The sequence below is a fragment of the Eriocheir sinensis genome, chromosome 4, assembly GCF_024679095.1.
Source record: "Eriocheir sinensis breed Jianghai 21 chromosome 4, ASM2467909v1, whole genome shotgun sequence".
Classification (NCBI taxonomy): domain Eukaryota; kingdom Metazoa; phylum Arthropoda; class Malacostraca; order Decapoda; family Varunidae; genus Eriocheir; species Eriocheir sinensis.
In genome coordinates, this window is record NC_066512.1 from 21,761,284 (window position 1) to 21,779,048 (window position 17,765).

At 44.2% G+C, this 17,765-nt stretch overlaps 1 protein-coding gene across 2 annotated transcripts in view; it reads left to right on the forward strand.

Annotated features, from left to right (window-relative positions):
* Positions 1–11,568: 11,568 nt before the first annotated feature.
* LOC127009855 (endothelin-converting enzyme-like 1) overlaps positions 11,569–17,765 on the forward strand; it is a 132,150-nt gene continuing 125,953 nt past the window's right edge. For both annotated transcript variants that reach the window (XM_050883269.1, XM_050883277.1), the window contains exon 1: positions 11,569–11,728. The gene's annotated coding sequence lies outside the window, so the exon portion shown is untranslated. The remainder of the gene's footprint in view (positions 11,729–17,765) is intronic.

A 17,765-nucleotide genomic window follows, 5' to 3' on the forward strand; every position in this document is an offset into this window, starting at 1 on the left:
TGAAGAAAAGAGGGAAGAGGCAAATAGAAGAAGAAGGATGGAGGCAAAAGTGAATAAAACAGGAAAGAGGCAAAAAGAAGAAGAGGGAGGAGGCAAAGGTGAACAGACGAAGGGCGGCTCGCGGGCCCGGAGACTGTGAGTGAGGAGGGAGCGTCCCGTGATTGGCCGCCTCGCCCTCCTCGCCAGCCAATCAGCGTCGAGGCCGTAACGAGGCAGCAAACTGGGCCATCAGGGAGGACGTGTGTTTGTTGTTGTTGTGTGTGTGTGTGTGTGTGTGTGTGTGTGTGTGTGTGTGTGTGTGTGTGTGTGTGTGTGTGTGTGTAATTTTTCTTCCTTCATTCCTTTTGTTCCGTGTTCTGCCTTTCGGTTTCATATGCTGGTTTCTTTTCATATTTGTTTTTCTTTTCTTTTTAGTTTCGTTTGCGTATCTTATCCCCTTTAATCTCTCTCTCTCTCGGTCTCTGTGTGTGTGTGTGTGTGTGTGTGTGTGTGTGTGTGTGTGTGTGTGTGTGTGTGTGTGTGTGTGTGTGTGTGTGTGTGTGTGTGAATCTATTTTCGTCTTCCCTTGTGCTACCCCTCGCCTCTCCTAACCCTTTTTCTCTCTCCTCTCTCCTTCCCCTTCTCTCCCCTTCCCTTCTCTCCCCTTCCCTTCTCTCCCCTCCCCTTCTCTTCCCTCATCGCTCCATAACATTCATTAGTCAACGTCCGCAAAACACTTCAAATATTTGTTGATTCCTCTTCATCAGTGTTGGTATCGATGAATGACGCCTCCCTCCCTTCCCTTCCCTTCCCTTCCCTTCCCTTCCATCCCTTCCCTTCTCTTAGCTTCTTTTCCCTTCCTTTCCCTTCCTTGTCCCACCCTTCCCTTCCCTTTCCTTCTTTTCCTTTTCCTCCCCTTCCCTTCCCTTTCCTTCCCTTCCCTTCCCTTTCCTTCCCATATCTTCCCTTCTCTTCCCCTCCCTTCCGTTCCCTGCCTTGCCCCTTCCTTCCCTTTCCTTCCCTTCCATCCCTTCCCTGCTCTTCGCTTCGCTTCTTTTCCCTTCCCTTCCGTGCCCTGTCCTGCCCTTTCCTTCCCTTCCCTTCCCTTCCCTTCCCTGCCCTTCCCTTCCCTTCCCTTCCCTTCCCTTCCATCCCTTGCCTGCTCTTCCCTTCCATCCCTTCCCTGCTTTTCCCTGCCCTTATCTTCTCTTTCCTTCCCTTCCCTTACCTTCCCTTCACTTCCCTTCCCTTCCCTTAGCTTTCCTTCCCTTCCCCTCCCTTCCCTTCCCTCCCCTTCACTGCTCTTTCGTTACCTTCCCTTCCTTCCCTCACCTTTGCCTTTTTTTTATTTCCCTCTTCATTTATTCCAATCCCATTCATCCTCGTTTTACTTTACTTCCATTTTTCAACCCTTCCTCAAATCACCAATCCTCCTCCTCCTCCTCCTCCTTTACTCAGCATTTCTCAAAATATACACTCACTTCTTTTTCTTTTTTTTTTCTTTTTTTCTCGTCGTTTCAACCTCAAAAGGGAAGCTTATGTTACCTGATTTATCTTACCTTACCTGTCATTAATAAGAAAGAGAGAGAGAGAGAGAGAGAGAGAGAGAGAGAGAGAGAGAGAGAGAGAGAGAGAGAGAGAGAGATACAAACTCATTCATTCAATTAAATTCCTCTTCTTTACACACACACACACACACACACACACACACACACACACACACACACACACACACACACACACACACACACACACACACACACACACACAATCCCACCCATCCCCACACACACACACCCCTTCCCTGACCCTCTCTCCCCCCACCCCCCCATACACACACCTGCCCAACCCCCCATACACCTGCCCCCTCCCACCCCTCACCCCCACCCCCTCGCTCTTTTCCCCGTCGGCTTCGTGCGTTCGTTCGTTCGTTATTTCACACTCGCCGCCCAACCGTTAAATGCCATCCGTTTGCAACTCTTCACGCTTCTCACGCTGCTGTTTCATCCCGTTTCTTCCTGCTGATCCTCCCGCTCGGCCACGCGCAGGAGGGAAGAGGAAGGGGATAAGGGGATGAAGGTGGGAGCTTGAGGGGAAAGGAGGGATGGGATGGAAAAAAATGAGGGAGGGAATAAGTAAAGGGAAAAACGAGGGGATGAAAGGGAGGGAGGGGAGGGAAAGAGGATGAAGGTGGGAGCATGAGGGGAAAGAAGGAAAATGATGGAAAAAATGAGGGAGAGAATAAGTAAAGGGAAAAAGGAAGCGATGAAAAGGGGTGGAAAGAAGGGAAAGAGGATGAAGGAAGGAGCGGAAGAGAAAAGTAGGAATATGATAGAATAAATGAGGAAAGAATGGAGGGAAGGAATAAAGTGAAACACGAAGGAATGGAGATGAGGAAAGAGGATAAAGGGAGGAGCGTGAGGAGAAAGGAGGAATAACATGGAAACAAATAGGAGAGGAAGGGGATTAGTGAAGGGAAAATAAAGGGATGAAAGGGATGGAGAGTGGAGGGATGAGAGGAGTGAGGAGAAGGGAAAGAGGGTGAAGGGAAGAGCCTGAGGGGAAAGGAGGGATAACATGGAAACAGGGGATTAGTAAAGGGAAAATAAAGGGATGAAAGGGATGGTGAGTGAAGGGATGAGAGGAGTGAGGAGAAGGGAAAGAGGATGAAGGGAAGAGCGTGAGAGGAAATACGAAGAACAGAATGAAGAAAAAGTAGGAGAGTAAGAGAAGGAGGGAAGGATTAAACGGAGAAAAACGGAGAGAACGAAGGGAGAGAGGAGAGTGAGTGAGTGCATGGAGAAAATACTTAACAATTCTATACTCCCATTGTTTGAAGTTAAGGATTGGCCAGAACACAAGGATAAAAAGCCGATGTTATTGTGTGGCATGAATACGTAAATGTGTGTGTGTGTGTGTGTGTGTGTGTGTGTGTGTGTGTGTGTGTGTGTGTGTGTGTGTGTGTGCGTGCATTAATCATGACCCGGCCGGCTGCTGGAACGTTCGCGTGTTAAGGGAGTGTGAAGAGGAAATTACATCAGGAATGAATGTCTTTCGGTGATGTGTGTGTGCCTGTATGTGTGTGTGTGTGTATGTGTGTGTGTGTGGGACGTGAGCTCCTGAATTAACCTGTGGAATCCTTCTTTTCACTCTCTTCCCAAATGAGTTATTGATTCTGTGACTCACCTGACCTCACCTCACCTTCCCCCACCTGCCGTGACGTCACCGCCTTACCTGGCCGAGACGCAGCATCCCATTGTCCTATTAGCTTTTTCCCACCAGCATAGAAAGGAGCTACTGGGAAGATGCAGAGAAAATAAAGAAGAACGAATATGATAAAGGACAAACTAAGAAAAACAAAGAGGGAGTAAGGAAATGAAGAAGAGGAATTATATATGGAAGAAAAAAGAAAGAAAAAGATATTAAGGAACGGAGAGCGAGAAAAGATAAGGAATTTGCAGAATAGATGATTGGTTATGTTTTATTGTGTTTTATGCCTATAGTTCGATGGTGTTTGGTCACTTTCCTTTGTTATATATATTATCATGAGTAAGTAAGACAAGTATTAAGATGTGTAGATAAACCATTTAAACACTTTCTGTCTAATTCTGGCCACTCTTCTAAACTCTTCATAGTTGCAATGATTAGCGGTCTTTTTTTCTCGATTATTTTACCCTTGAGCTGCTCCCTTTACTGTAAAAAAAAAATACGCTTGTTAGGTTATATGAAAGGGTTACTTGTCACAGATGGAGTGTATATACCTGATGAACTGTTTTGATATATACACTGATGTTGAATAGTAGCTAGCGTTGGAAATATGGGAAACGCTGAAATGGGATCTGTATTTTTCCTAAGGCGAAGTTATGTCAGCGTGCGAGTAATAGTTATGGCCAATGCATCGCCACCCCCACGTTTTGATTGATTCCATTTATACCTTGTTGTTGAATAGCAGATAAATTTAAGTCTTTCAAGAGGAGAGTATCAAGACACCTCTCCACACGAAACTGACTTCTCTTTTGGTCTCACGTTCTGTTTTCTCTTTTATTTTTTTTTGGGGGGGAGCATCGTCTATCGGGCCTTTTTGTTCCTGTTTTTGTTTCTTGCCCTTGAGTCGTCTCCCTTGCTAAAAAATGAAAAGAAAAAAAAACTGAAATGGTATGCGTAGTCAGCGTGTGAGTAATAATATTTTTGTCCTATGGATCGTCACGCCCCACCACGCTTGTCTCTTGTCACTCCCGCAGCGCTGAATAAGTAAAGCCTGATAAATGTTTGCTGAAATTAAAAACATAAGCAGCAGACATTATGATGGAAATCCTCTTAGTCATTCACATCAGCTTCCTCGTACGGCATAAGCGGACTGTAATGTTACCGAAGCTATTAAACAGTGATATTAATTTTCGTTCAGTGGGAGTAGCTGTGACTGGATTTTTTATTTTATTTTGTCAGCGATGTTAATTATGCTCAGAATTTACATTTTACTCAACAAAGGGAGGCTGTTTTTCCAACTATAACCCAGCTGTGTCCTATTACGTTTCTTTCAATGCGTGGGTGTGAATATGTAACGCCCTCCTCTGATACTCCGTTGAATCGAGATACCCGTTACTAATTATCTTCAGGGTTTACATTATGCTCAACTAAGGGAGCCCGCACGCTTTTCCCACTATAACTTAGCAGCCTCTTTAATCTTCTTTCAACACGTGGATGTGAATGTTTTAACTCCCTCCTCTGATAGTCCGTTTAATCGAGATACCCTTTACTAATTATCTTCAGCCTTTATATTCTGCTCAACAAAGGGAGACTACGAGTATTTGCTTTTCTTACTATAACCCAGCAGTCTCTCATTGATCTTCTTTCAACACGTGAATGTGAATATGTAACACCCTCCTGTGATAATCGTGTTTAATCGTGATACCGTTACTAACTATCTTCTGGGTTTATATTCTACTTAATAAAAGGAGAACGCACGCTTTTCCCACTATAACTCAGCAGCCTCATTAATCTTCTTTCAACACGTGGATGTGAATGTTTTAACTCCCTCCTTTGATAGTTTTGTGTGATCGTGATACCCGTTACGAATTATCTTTTATTATTTTTTTCTGCTCAACAATGGGAGACTACATTCTTTTCCCACTATAATCCAACAGTCTCTCATAAATCTTCTTTCAATACCTAGATGTGAATATGTACCTCCCTCTTTTGATAGTTTTGTGTGATCATGATACCCGTTACGAATTATCTTTTATTATTTTTTTCTGCTCAACATGGGAGACTGCATTCTTTTCCCACTATAATCCAGCAGTCTTTCATTAATCCTCTTTCAGCTCGTGTATGTCAATGTCTAACTCCCTCCTGTGATAGTTATGTGTGCTAATCATGTTGTGGTTTTACATATATCTTAGCGAAGGTAGAGGGAGTCAGGTTCCTTAATTCCAAAGTAAAGCTGACGTGTGCCCGTTCTCTTTCCCGCAGCCGTAGGTGGACTTGTCTATTCGAGTAAAGTTAGAGAGACGTATTTCCCTTTACAGCCCGGCAGCCTCTCGGTCCATTAAGTCCAAAGTGAATCTGCGGCGGCCTGCTCCGTGTTCCGCGCCGCCTCATCACCGCCGCCTCGTTCTTTATGCACACATGTTCGTTCATTCACATCGGATTGACTCGGAATTGCGCCGCGTCGATGAAATTTGGTTGTGTTAACGCGTCGAGATTATCCACGCCTTGCCAGACTCCCTAACCCTCCTCCCCTCTCCTTCCCTCACACCCTAACCGTCCCCCTAACCCTCCTCTCCTCTCCTCTCCTCTCCTCTCCTCTCCTACACCCACACCCTAACCGCCCCTCCTTAACCCTCCTCCCCTCTCCTACACCCACACACACTAACCCCATAACCCTCCTCCCCTCCCCTACACCGACACACACTAACCTCGCGGCCCACCGCCAGTCGTCAGCGGCAATGTGTCTTTTTTTTCCAGCAAGGTAGGCAGCTCAATGGCAAAAAAACAAAAAACAAAACAAAAAAAGTCCACTAGGCGCTTCTCCGTCAAAAGGAAACAGAATAAGAGGCCACAAAAAAAGGTCAGTTTCGGGTGGAGAGTTGCCCTGATACTCTTCCCGCTGTGAACCACTTGCCATGCCTCCGATGTTACCTGGGGAAACTCCTATTCGTAATGGCTTCGATGTTACGTGTGGAAGCATCTGCGTTAGCTCCGATGTTACCTGTGGAAACTCCTATTCGTAATGGCTTCGATGTTACCTGTGGAAGCATCTGCGTTAGCTCCGATGTTACCTTAGAAACGGTCTGGTCTGTTGCGGATCTGAGGTCATCTGTGGAAACTTAAGTAATGGTTTAGTTATTAGATATATAGATGTTAGTGTTCGTTCTGACGGCACGTGGTGGAATAACTGAGAGAGAGAGAAAGAGAGAGAGAGAGAGAGAGAGAGAGAGAGAGAGAGAGAGAGAGAGAGAGAGAGAGAGAGAGAGAGAGAGAGAGAGAGAGAGAGAATTTACGTTTATATACATTTTTTTTTAAAGTAAACATATATATGAGTATAAAGTTAGCCTCCGCGCATTTCAAAAAGCAGGGCGCTAACTCGGCACTCACGCCCGAATAATTTTGCAAAGTCTCGTCCCCTCACGTGACGTTCCTGCCAATTCATCCCGGCCAATAAAATGTGGGAATCTCGCCCGTGCATGACGTGGCGAAAATAAAATAAAAAAAATCATTGATGTCACCCGAGGAAAACATTTACTCCCAGAAAATGAAAATGAGTAAAAATCCTTAAAACAAAAATCCAACATGTTGGTTTCTCGAACTGGGTTGACGGTGACGACGGTGGTGGTGGTGGTGGTGGTGGTGGGTGGGGGTGGGGCGGTTGGGGGGAGATCATACAGGATATTCTTCACCACTGAGGCTTCGGTCAACGCCATTATTCAAAACCAAGTAAATAACAAAGAAAATTCAACCACCAAACTGATCCTTGTGGCTGTACGGCGGTCACACACACACACACACACACACACACACGCACACACGCACACGCACATGACCTCACTGGTGCCGCCCTACTTGTGGTGACCCGCTGCCTGGTTGACTGGACTGACAGACTCGGGTTTTGTGGGCACTATTTCATTTTTTATTTTTTTTTACATTTCATTATTTTATTTCTTTTTTTTTTACTATTTAGAAAAGCTTAGCCCTCCTTTTTTTTCCTCTTTCTCTCTCGTGATTGTGGGTGGGTATGTGTGTGTGTGTGTGTGTGTGTGTGTGTGTGTGTGTGTGCGTGCTTTCGTCTTGTTTCAGATCAGTAATGCGAGTAGCAGTTAGTGGTTTGAAGGAAATTTGATAAGACTACAGAAGTTCTTTTAAGCCTCTAGTGTTACCTGTTTTTTTTTTCTGCGTATGTGTGTGTGTGTGTGTGTGTGTGTGTGTGTGTGTGTGTGTGTGTGTGTAGTTGTTCTTTCATTTCCATCCAAATCGGTGGCGCTTCGTATGGGTGTGCACAGAATGTTTTAATAAAGACGAGGAAGAGAGGCATTAGGAAGGCAGAGAGTGGAGGAGGCGAGCGAACGAGGGAGACGGAAATACGGATAGAAAGGAGAGAAGGAAGAGAGGAATTAAGAGAGAAAAGTAAGTAGAGGAGAGGGAGGAAACACGGCGACTGGAAAGAAGGAATGTAGGAAGGAAAGGAGGAATGGAAGAATAAAGAAGAGAAAAGAAGGGAAGGGAAGGTTAAGAAGGTAAGGAGAATGAAGGAAAGGGGAAGAGAGGAATAATAAAAAGAATAGGAAGTGAGAAGGAAAGAGAATTAAAGGAGAGGAAAGGAAAGGAGAATGAAGGATAGGGGAAGAGAAGAAAAATAAAAGGAAAGGGAAAGGAGGAGAAGGAGAAAAAATAAAGGAAAGGAAAGGAAAGGAGAAAGGGAAGAGTAAATAAGAGAAGAGAATAGATAAGAAGGAAAGGAAAAGTAAAGAAAACAAGAAGGAAAATAAAAAAAACGAAGGGAAGAGAAGGAAAAATGAGAGGAAAAAAAAAGAGTAGAGGAGACAAGAAGAAAGAAAGGGCGATGAGAGAATAAGAGAGGAGGGAAGAGAAGGGAAAGAGAAGGAAAATATAAAAAGTAAGAAGGGAGGAGAAAGAAGGATGATTACAAGAAAGGGAAGGGAAGGAAATGAAATGCAAGGGAAGGAAAGAAAAGTAGAAATAAGAAGAAGAGAGGAGATGAGAGAAGAGGAAAGAGAAAATGAGAGGAGGAAGAGAGGAGAGGTCAAATTCAAGACGACCCTGTATCTCTCTCTGCCCTCAGGAAACACCGGACAAGTGGGTCAAATTAAAGTTTTTCCTCCCTCTGCTATCTTCTTATCTTCCCATTTCCCTCCGTTTCTTGCGAAGTCCACACAAATCTTCCTCTTCGTCCGTCCGTCCGTCCGTCTGTTTGTCTTCTCCGTCCGTTTCTGTGTCTGTCTATCTATCTGTCTGTTGCTGATTTGATTTTGTGATATCCTGCGGTTCGTCTGTTGGTCGTATCAGCGTTTCCAAGTGACCTCTTATTCTCTTGTTTTCTTTCATTTTCTCTTTTTTATTTAATTTTTTTGCTCATTTATCTTCCTCTCCCTTACCATCCTTTCTCCTCCTCCTCCTCCTCCCTCATTTCCTCGCCCAGATCTCACTCACCCCCTTCGGCATTATCCTCGTTTAAGTTCCTCTTCGTTTTCTTTCGTTTATATTGTCGGTTTTCTTTTTCCAGTAATTTTTTTTTTGTCCCTTCACTATTTTCTACTTTATTTCTTCCTTTTTTTTACCTCCCTTCGATTTCACTTTCTCTTTTTTTAAACATTTTCCTCCCCTCTTTTTAATCTTTTTCTCTCTATTCTCTATCCGGCCTTTGTTTCCCCTTTTCTCTTCTCATTCTTCTTTTTCCGATTTGTCTCTTTTCCCTTTACACTTGTTTCTCCATCTCTTTCCTTTCACTCGACCTTCCTCCTCTCTCTTCACTCCACCTCTCTTTGTCTTCACTCCACCTCTCTCCTCTCATCTTCTCTCCCCTCTCCTCTCAATCTCTCTCCTCTCTCTCCACTCCACCTGTCTCCTTTCTCTTCACTCTGCCTCTTCCCTTTCTCTTCATGTCTTCTCTCCTCCCCATCTCTTCCCTCTCTCTACTTCTCTCATTTCTCTCCACCTATCCTTTCTGATTACTCCACTTCTTTCCTTTCTCTTCACTCTACCTCTCTCCTATCATCCCATCTTTTCCATCTCTTCACTCTATCTCTTCGTTCTTTCATTCCATCTCTCTTCTCCTTTTCCCACTTGGTCTCCACTTCATTCCACTTCTTTCCTCTCTCCAGTCCACCGTCGGTCGATAGGGAGGCAAAGAATGGACAGTGGGACAAGTTATGACGTCAGGGGAAGGGTTAAACAGCGCTCAGTTCGGTTCTTTTAAATGCTGTTGTTGTTGTTGATGGTGGTGGTGGTGGTGGAGGTAGTGGTGATGGTGGTGGTGGAGGTAGTGGTGGTGGTGGTGGTGGTATTTCTCGTTATTTCTGTTCTTGTTCTCGTTGTTATCTCCCTTCTAATACAATTTATCTTCCTTGTCCTTCCTACTCTTTTAATCTCCAGTCTCCGTTATATATTTCTTTTATCTTTATTTATCTCCCGTTGCTGTTATTGTTTTCTCTTCATCTTTTTTTTCTGTGTTATTTGCCTCATTCCTCCTCCCCCAGAAAAAACGTTCTTCCTCCTCTTCTTCTTCCTCCTCCTCTTCAATTCTTTCCTTTATCCTCTTGTTCGTTTCATTATCCCTTCCCTCTTTCTTTTATCTCCGCGTATTCTCCGCCCCGACTCATTCCTTTCCTCTGTGTTCAAATTCCTATGCTTCCATTCTTGTCTCGTCTCCAGTCTTTCCATTGTGTCCTCTTCTTTACCGGCAAGACAAGGAGGGGAAGAGAAAACAAGGGAAGGGAACAGAAGGGAAGGGAAGGAAAGGAGAGGGCTGTGACGGAACGGGACGGGAAGGGATGTGATTGGATGGGATGGGACGGGACGGGAAGGTAAGGGAAGGGAAAAGAAAAGAAACGGAAGGAGACGGAAGGAATGGGAAGGGGAAGGAAGGGAAGGGATGGGATCGGATGGGAAGTGAAGGGAAGGGAAGGGGAGACATGTTGAGGAAAGGAAAGGGAAGGCACGGGGAGGGAAGGAGAAGAATGGGAAGGGACGGGACGGGACGAGATGGGATGGGATGGGATGGGATGGGATGGGAAGGGAAGGGAAGGGAAGGGAAGGGAAGGCAAGGAAAGGAAAGGAAAGGGAAAGGTATGGAAGGGTAGGGAAAGGAAGGGAAGGAAAAGGAAGGGAAGGGAAAGGGAAGGGGAAGAATATAAAGCTGTGTTATCATTGCGGGTCTCTCTCTCCTGGCGTGGCGAGGTAATGGTCAAACAGAGGTATGTGTGTGTGTGTGTGTGTGTGTGTGTGTGTGTGTGTGTGTGTTGGAACAGATGACTCAACGAATACCGGTCTGTGTGTGTGTGTGTGTGTGTGTGTGTGTGTTCCTGTCAGCTCTCTCTGCTCTCTTTCGTTGACTGTGGTATTCTCTCTCTCTCTCTCTCTCTCATCCGTTTCAACCCTTTTCTTTCCAACTTCCTTCCCTCCTCTATCTTCTTGTTCGTCTCACTCTCCTAGTGTTATTTCTACTTCTTTTTTATCCTTTTAGACTCATTCTCGCGCTCGAAAATCCATGCTTCCCTTATTTCCTTGTCTCCAGTCTTGTTATTGTTGCATCTGTTTGACCAGCAAGAGGAGGAGGGCAAGGAAGTAAGGGAAGGAAAGAGAACGGCATGAAAAGGGAGGGAAAAGGGGAGAATAAAGAGCCGTGCCATCATTTTTCTTGTCTTCTTTTTCTTCTTTGTCTTCGTTCCATCTTCTATTCCCCCTCCAATACCTCTTTTTGTTCCCTCATTCTCACATAACACCTCTGGCATACGCTCATTCATACTTAACTCCTTTCCTTTCCTTATTAAACTGCTGTGTCATGTTCTGTTGCCTTCTTTTTTCTTCTTTGTCTTCTTTCGATCCTCTGTTTTCCCTCTAACACCTCTTTTGTTCACTTGTTATCAGCTAACACCTCTGCCAGACCCTCTTTTATACCTAACTCCTTTCATTCCCTCGTTACAGTGCTGTGTCATATCCTCTTGCTTCCTTTTTTTTCTTATTTATCTTCTTTCCATCTCTTTTCCTTATAACACCCCATTTGTTCCCTCATTCTCACCTAACACCTCCGCCAGACCCTCTTTCATTCCTAACTGCCTTTATTCCCTTGTTAAAATGCTAAGTTATATCCTCTTGCCTTATTTAACAGGTTGGTGTCGACTACTGCTTTAAATTCATCTATGTCAACAAGAGGAACAATCACGCTCTCACTCTCTCTAAATATCACATCCATTCATCTTCACCTTCGACTTCTCCTATACTCTTTCTTCTCTAAAATACCCCTCACATTCATTTTCACCTTCGACTTCTCCTATACTCTTTCTTCTCTAAAATACCTCTCACATTCATTTTCACCTTTCTCATACTCACTTTCCTCCTTACCCAACAGGTCTCTCATGCCCACTCTTCTTCCCTCCACAGCTTCAGGGCAACTTGGACTCGGAGACGTACCCCTGCAACAACTTCTGGCGGTACTCTTGCGGCGGGTGGCTCCAGGACAACCCCATCCCGCCCACACGCTCCAAGTGGTCCATCCAGGAGAAGTTGAAGCACCAGGGTGAGTGACTGCGGCCCGAGTGTTTGATTTTGTGTGTGTGTGTGTGTGTGTGTGTGTGTGTGTGTGTGTGTGTTGTACGTTTTTTTTGTGTGTGTGTGTTGTACGTTTTGTGTGTGTGTGCTTTGTAGGTTTTTTTAATGTGTGTTTTGAACGTTTTTTTTTTGTGTGTGTTGTACCTTTTTTTTTTGTGTATGTTTTTTGTACGTTTTTTTAATGTGTGTTTTGAACGTTTTTTTGTGTGTGTGTTTTGTACGTTGTGTGTGTGTGTGTGTGTGTGTGTGTGTGTGTGTGTGTGTGTGTGTGTGTGTGTGTGTGTTGCACGTTTTTGTGTGTGTGTTTTGTACGTTTTGTGTGTGCGTGTGCGTTTTGTAGGTCTTTTTTTTTTTGGTGTGTGTGCGTGTTTTGTACGTTTTTTGTGTGTTTTGTACGTTTTCTTTTTTCACGCACCCCCATTTCAAGTGTGCGTTTTCAGTAATATTTCTTGTTTCCTCAATTATTTTTCTACACTCATTCATTCAAAAGTGTTATTTAATCTATTGTTCTCCATCTCTTTCTTTAAGCTATATATGCTCGCTCTCTTTCCTCCCTTCTTTTTACGATTTTCCTTTCCTTCATTTATCTTTTAGCTTTCACTCATTACGCAATTTATTTATTCATTTATTTATTTTATTTATTTATTTATTCAGCAGCAGCAGGTCAGGATTTGAATTGTAGGGACTCGGGTGTGCTTTCTGAATTTCACGGGCTGTTCTATAATTAACTCTCTCTCTCTCTCTCTCATCCGTTTCAACCCTTTTCTTTCCAACTTCCTCTCTCTCTCTCTCTTGTTCGTCTCTCTCCTATTCTCTATCTCTCTATTTCTCTCTCTCTCTCTTTAGACTCATTCTCTCTCGAAAACTCTCTCTCTCTCTCTCTCATTAGGTAGGGCAGGTAAATAGGCAGCGAGCAAATGGCAAAACGGGGAGTGATTTTGCAGCTTTCCTTACGTAACGTGTGTGTGTGTGTGTGTGTGTGTGTGTGTGTGTGTGTGTGTGTGTGTGTGTGTGTGTGTGTGTTTATCTTCACTCACGATCTTGGAGGGAAACTGATGGCGAGAGAGAACCATCTTTGGGAAAGGAAGAAGAAGAAGAAGAAGGAGAAGAAAACAAGAACAAGTAGAAATGATGATGAGGAAAGGGATGAAGATAGAGTAAGAAAAAAAAAAGAGTGAAGAAGAGGAATAGAAGAAGAAGGCAAAAGAAGACGCGTGAGAAGACGAACCTTGGAAAAGAAAAAAAGTAAGAAAAGAAAAGAATAAACAGAGGTCAGCATTTAGTAGAGGAAATCTGACTTTCATTCAATCAGGGGACGCGGGAGGAAGAAAGAGGAAGCAGGAGGAAGATGCAGGAAACTTTGTAGGAGGAGAATGGAAGCCAGGGGAGGAGAGAGAGTGGAAGCAGAGGAAGGGAGTGGAAGCAGGGGAGGAAGAGAGTGGAGGTAGGGGGGAAGAGAGAGTGGAGGCAGGGGGGAAGAGAGAGTGGAAGCAGGGGAGGAAGAGAGTGAAGACAAGGGGGAAGGGAGTGGAAGAAGGGGGAAAGAGAAGGGAAGCGGGCAACAGAGGGAGGGCAAAGTCTGACAGAGGAAGGGCAAGAGCTGACAGGGGAAGGTGAAGGGCACGTGGCAGCAGGAGGAAGGGGAAGGGACAATGGGGGAGGGACAATGGGAAAGGCAAGAGGCAGCAGAGTGAAGGGCAAGGACTGACAGGGGAAGGGCATAGTACAGAGGGTAGGGCAAGGGCTAACAGGGACAATGGGAAGGGTAAGAGGCAACAGAGTGAAGGGTAAGGACTGACAGGGGAAGGGCATAGTACAGAGGGTAGGGCAAGGGCGAACAGGAGAAAGGGCAAGAGGAAACAGAGGGAAAGGGCAAGGATTAACAGGTGGAAAGGAAAGGGCTGACAAGGGAAGGGGCAGTACAGAGGGTAGGGCAAGGGAAAACAGAGGGAAGGGCAAGGATTAACAGGGTGAAGGGCAAGGGCTGATAAGTTTAAGGGCAAGTGCTGACAGGGGAAGAGGCTGGACGGAGAGGCATGAAGTTCGCGTGTGCCTTGCTAACTTAAATTCACCCGCCGCCCTAACTTGTGCCCACCTGATGAAGTTAGGAGGCAGGTGGTAGGCGTGAGAGGGGGAGGGGGAGAGGTGATGTTAGGGGAGAGTAAGGGAAGGGGGAGCTGGAAGGAGGGGGGAGGAAGGTGATAGGGGAGAGGGAGGGAGGGGATGGGAAGGAAGGGGTTTAGCGTCAGATTGGAGTGAAAGAAGCAACATCACCATCATCATCATCAACAGCATCAGTGAGAAATTAAAAGGAAGTAAGGGAGATTAGGAACTGATTGGATGATGCTCCGAATCTTCTTTTATCTCTGTCTCTCATTGCTGTTCTTTTTTTCTTTCTTTACTTTTTCTTCTTTTTCATATTCCTCACTTTTCTTCTTCAGGACAATATACAAACCTGGAGGAAGATAAACAAATAGTGCGGACATTGATATGCGTGAAAATAAAGACAACATTGATAGAAAAAAATAAAGTAAAAAATAATGCCAGAACAACGCCTCTTCATCATAAACTGTAGCAGGCAAGGACACAGGTTCGCCTTCTTAAAAAGTTTGGCGCCCAAGCACTCACGCAAGCCTTTCGTAGGAGTTCTGGGCATTGCAAGGGAGGTAGTTTTATGACCTTTGTGGTGGTGGTTTGACCCTTCTTCTGTGCCATGAACCTAAAACAACACTCACAATAACCCGACTGATCTCGTTTTGGGCCTTTGGAAATACGAGTTGATGTGAGAGGTGGAACAAGGCTTTCGTAGGAGTTGTGGCATTTCCAAGGGTAGTTTTATGACCCTGGTGGTGGTAGTCTGACCCTTCTTCTGTGCCATGAACCTAAAATAACACTCACAATAACCCGACTGATCTCATTTTGGCCTTTGGAAATAGTTGATGTGAGAGGTGGAACAAGGCTTTCGTAGGAGTTGTGGGCATTTCCAGGGGTAGTTTTGTGACCCTGCTGGTAGTCTGACCCTTCTTCTATGCCATGAACCTAAAATACCACTCGCATGAACCCGACTGACCTTTTTTTGGCCTTTGGAAATGCGAGTTGATGTGAAAGGTTGAGCAAGTCTTTCGTAGGAGTTGTGGGTAGTTTTATGACCCCGGTGGTGGTAGCCTGACCCTTCTTCTGTGCCATGAACCTAAAATATCACTCGTAAGAACCCGACTGACCTCGTTTTTTGGCCTTTGGAAATACGAGTTGATGTGAGAGTTGGAAGCGTCTGCGAATACCAACCTTCGAGTAAGTAAAGGTAAATACACGAACTATCAATTAGACAAAGCAGGTGTGAGGGTGTGAAGGGAGACGTTTAATTATTGAATCTTGTAACATGATAAATGAGACACAAAGGAGATGAGAGGGGAAGGAAGACGATAAAGCAGAGGAAATGAACGAGACGAACGGAAACAAGTGAACGTAGGGTGAGAGAGAGAGAGAGAGAGAGAGAGAGAGAGAGAGAGAGAGAGAGAGAGAGAGAGAGAGAGAGAGAGAGAGAGAGAGAGAGAGAGAGAGAGAAAGTCATGGGGAGGTGCAAGGAATGAAATTGAGGAGACCGAGACACACACACACACACACACACACACAGGTCAGAGAGTCATGTCTGTAAACTTTCCCAAGCATTCAAAGCCTCAAGCAAACAGAGAGAGAGAGAGAGAGAGAGAGAGAGAGAGAGAGAGAGAGAGAGAGAGAGAGAGAGAGAGAGAGAGAGAGAGAGAGAGAGAGAGAGAGAGAGAGACTTTACTAATAGCGTCTGTTACTACTACTACTAAGACCGGGTCACTACATACACACAAACTCACAAACATACTCACTACATTTATAATTTCGCGTTTTATTCTTCTCTACTTTAATATAAATACTTGGGATGGAGATTGAAATGCAATGATGCGGGCTTTCTCCTCCTCCTCCTCCTCCTCCTCCTCCTCCTCCTCCTCCTCCTCCTTCTTCCAATATCACGTCCATCCCTCTCTTCGTTCTCCCTTCTTCTCCAGTCTTCATCTTCTCTATTTTTTTCCTTCTCCTCCTCCTCCTCCTTCTTTTTTCCTCTCTCTCTCTCTCTCTCTCACTCCATCTATCTCTCCTTTAATCCTCCGTCTTCTTTCCTCTCCTCTCCTCTACTTTATTTCTTACTTCCTTCTTCTCCCTCTTCTTCCTTTTTTCTTCTCCTCTCCTCCTCTGCTCCTCTCCTTTCTTCTCTACATCCATTTTTATTATTTTTCCTTCCCTCCCTTCCTCTTTTTCCTCTCTCCTTTTCTTCTCTCCTCCTCCATCTATTTCTCCATCCATCTCTTCCTTAGTCACTTCCAAACTGTATCCTTCTTCATCTGTCTTCCCCTCTTTACCTTTCTCTTTCTCTCCTCCTCCTCCTTCTCATCTCTTTCTCTTCATTTATCTCTTTCCTTCTTTCATTTATTTTATCTCTTCATCCATCTTTTTCTTCTTTGTTTTCTCTCCACTCATCTCTTTGATCTTTTTTCCCCATCTCCTCTTTTCCTCTTCTTTGTTTCTTTTCTTTCATCACTTTCATCCACTCTCCCTTCTTACCATCTTTCTTTCGCTCTCCTTCATCTATCTCTCCATCTCTCTCTATCTCCCTCTTCCCTCCTTTCTCTACTCCCTTCCTTTCTTCATTTCCTCTCTTTTCTTCCTTCAAGTCTTAGTTTCTCGTTTCCTCATATTTTTCCTTTCTCTTTTTTCCTTCATTTCTTATTCCCTTAATCTATCATCCTCTGTTATCCCGCCCTCCTTCACCCTCTCTCCTCCTCTTCCACCTCCCAGCTTCATCACTCTTTCCCTCCACTTTCTCTCTTTTCTTTTTCTTCCACCTTCAGCCCTTCAGAATTTCTCTCTTCTCTTCTTTTCTCATCATCATATTACATACATTATTTTTTCATCGTTTGACTTCATACATTCTTAGATAATATATATAATTACTGACGTGTTGACTCAATGATTCATCTCCTTTTTTATTCATGAAAGTGCTGACTTAAATACCTAATTATTCTCATCACTAATTAATTTCCTTGCTTTATTACTCACCCAATTATTAACGTACATTCACTGCCTCTCATGGATGCTCGTATACTTAATTACTCACCAGTTTTATTACTTGGATGTTTCTTCTTTTACTTCCTTACTCAGACACTTACACCCTACTAACATATACGTACTCTATTATAGACGTAACCAAATATCTACTTACCCACCTACCTACCTACCTGCTTGTTTGCATACTTAATCATCATCATCATCATCATCATCATCATCGTCATCGTCATTATCATCATCAGCAACAGCAATCCACAACGGCATAGGATTCTTCTAATATATTTTTTTTCTTTCCTTATTTTTTTTTTTTTTTTGTGTGTGTGTGTGTGTGTGTGTGAACGAATTCGGTAGCTTTTTTTTACTGTAATCTCTCGCGCGTCCTTCATGAAATCTGCACTAATACCATCTTCCTCAGTATCTCCCCTTCTTTCCATACATTTCACTGCTTCTTAAAATTCATCTCTCGTTACTGCCGGGAATTATGTGATACCTATGAAGCTCACTCTAAAGCCCTTCAACGACCATTGTTATCTCCTTTCTACTGTACGTGAGTGAGTTCGCCGTTTAGTTTTCATTAGGCAAGCCTCTGCTCAGGTTCAGTAAGCAATGTTGGTCTGGATATCCTCTGCCTCCCCCGCCCCGTTAGTGACCCTGATTGCGATTTTTTTTTTCTACAGCACAGGAAGCAACGCAAGGGCAAACAAAAAGAAAGTGTAGAAAAGAAAAAGCCGCTAATCGTTGGTCCCACAAAGTAAACAGTAAAGAGTAGCCAAAAGAGAGGTCAATTTCGCTCATTTCTGCTCATTTTTTGGCTTCTTAAATATATATTAAACTTAGCATCCGTGAGTCGCCGAGGAAAATATTTAGGAGGGATGAAAACAGACAAGAAGATCAGCTCTTTTTTTACT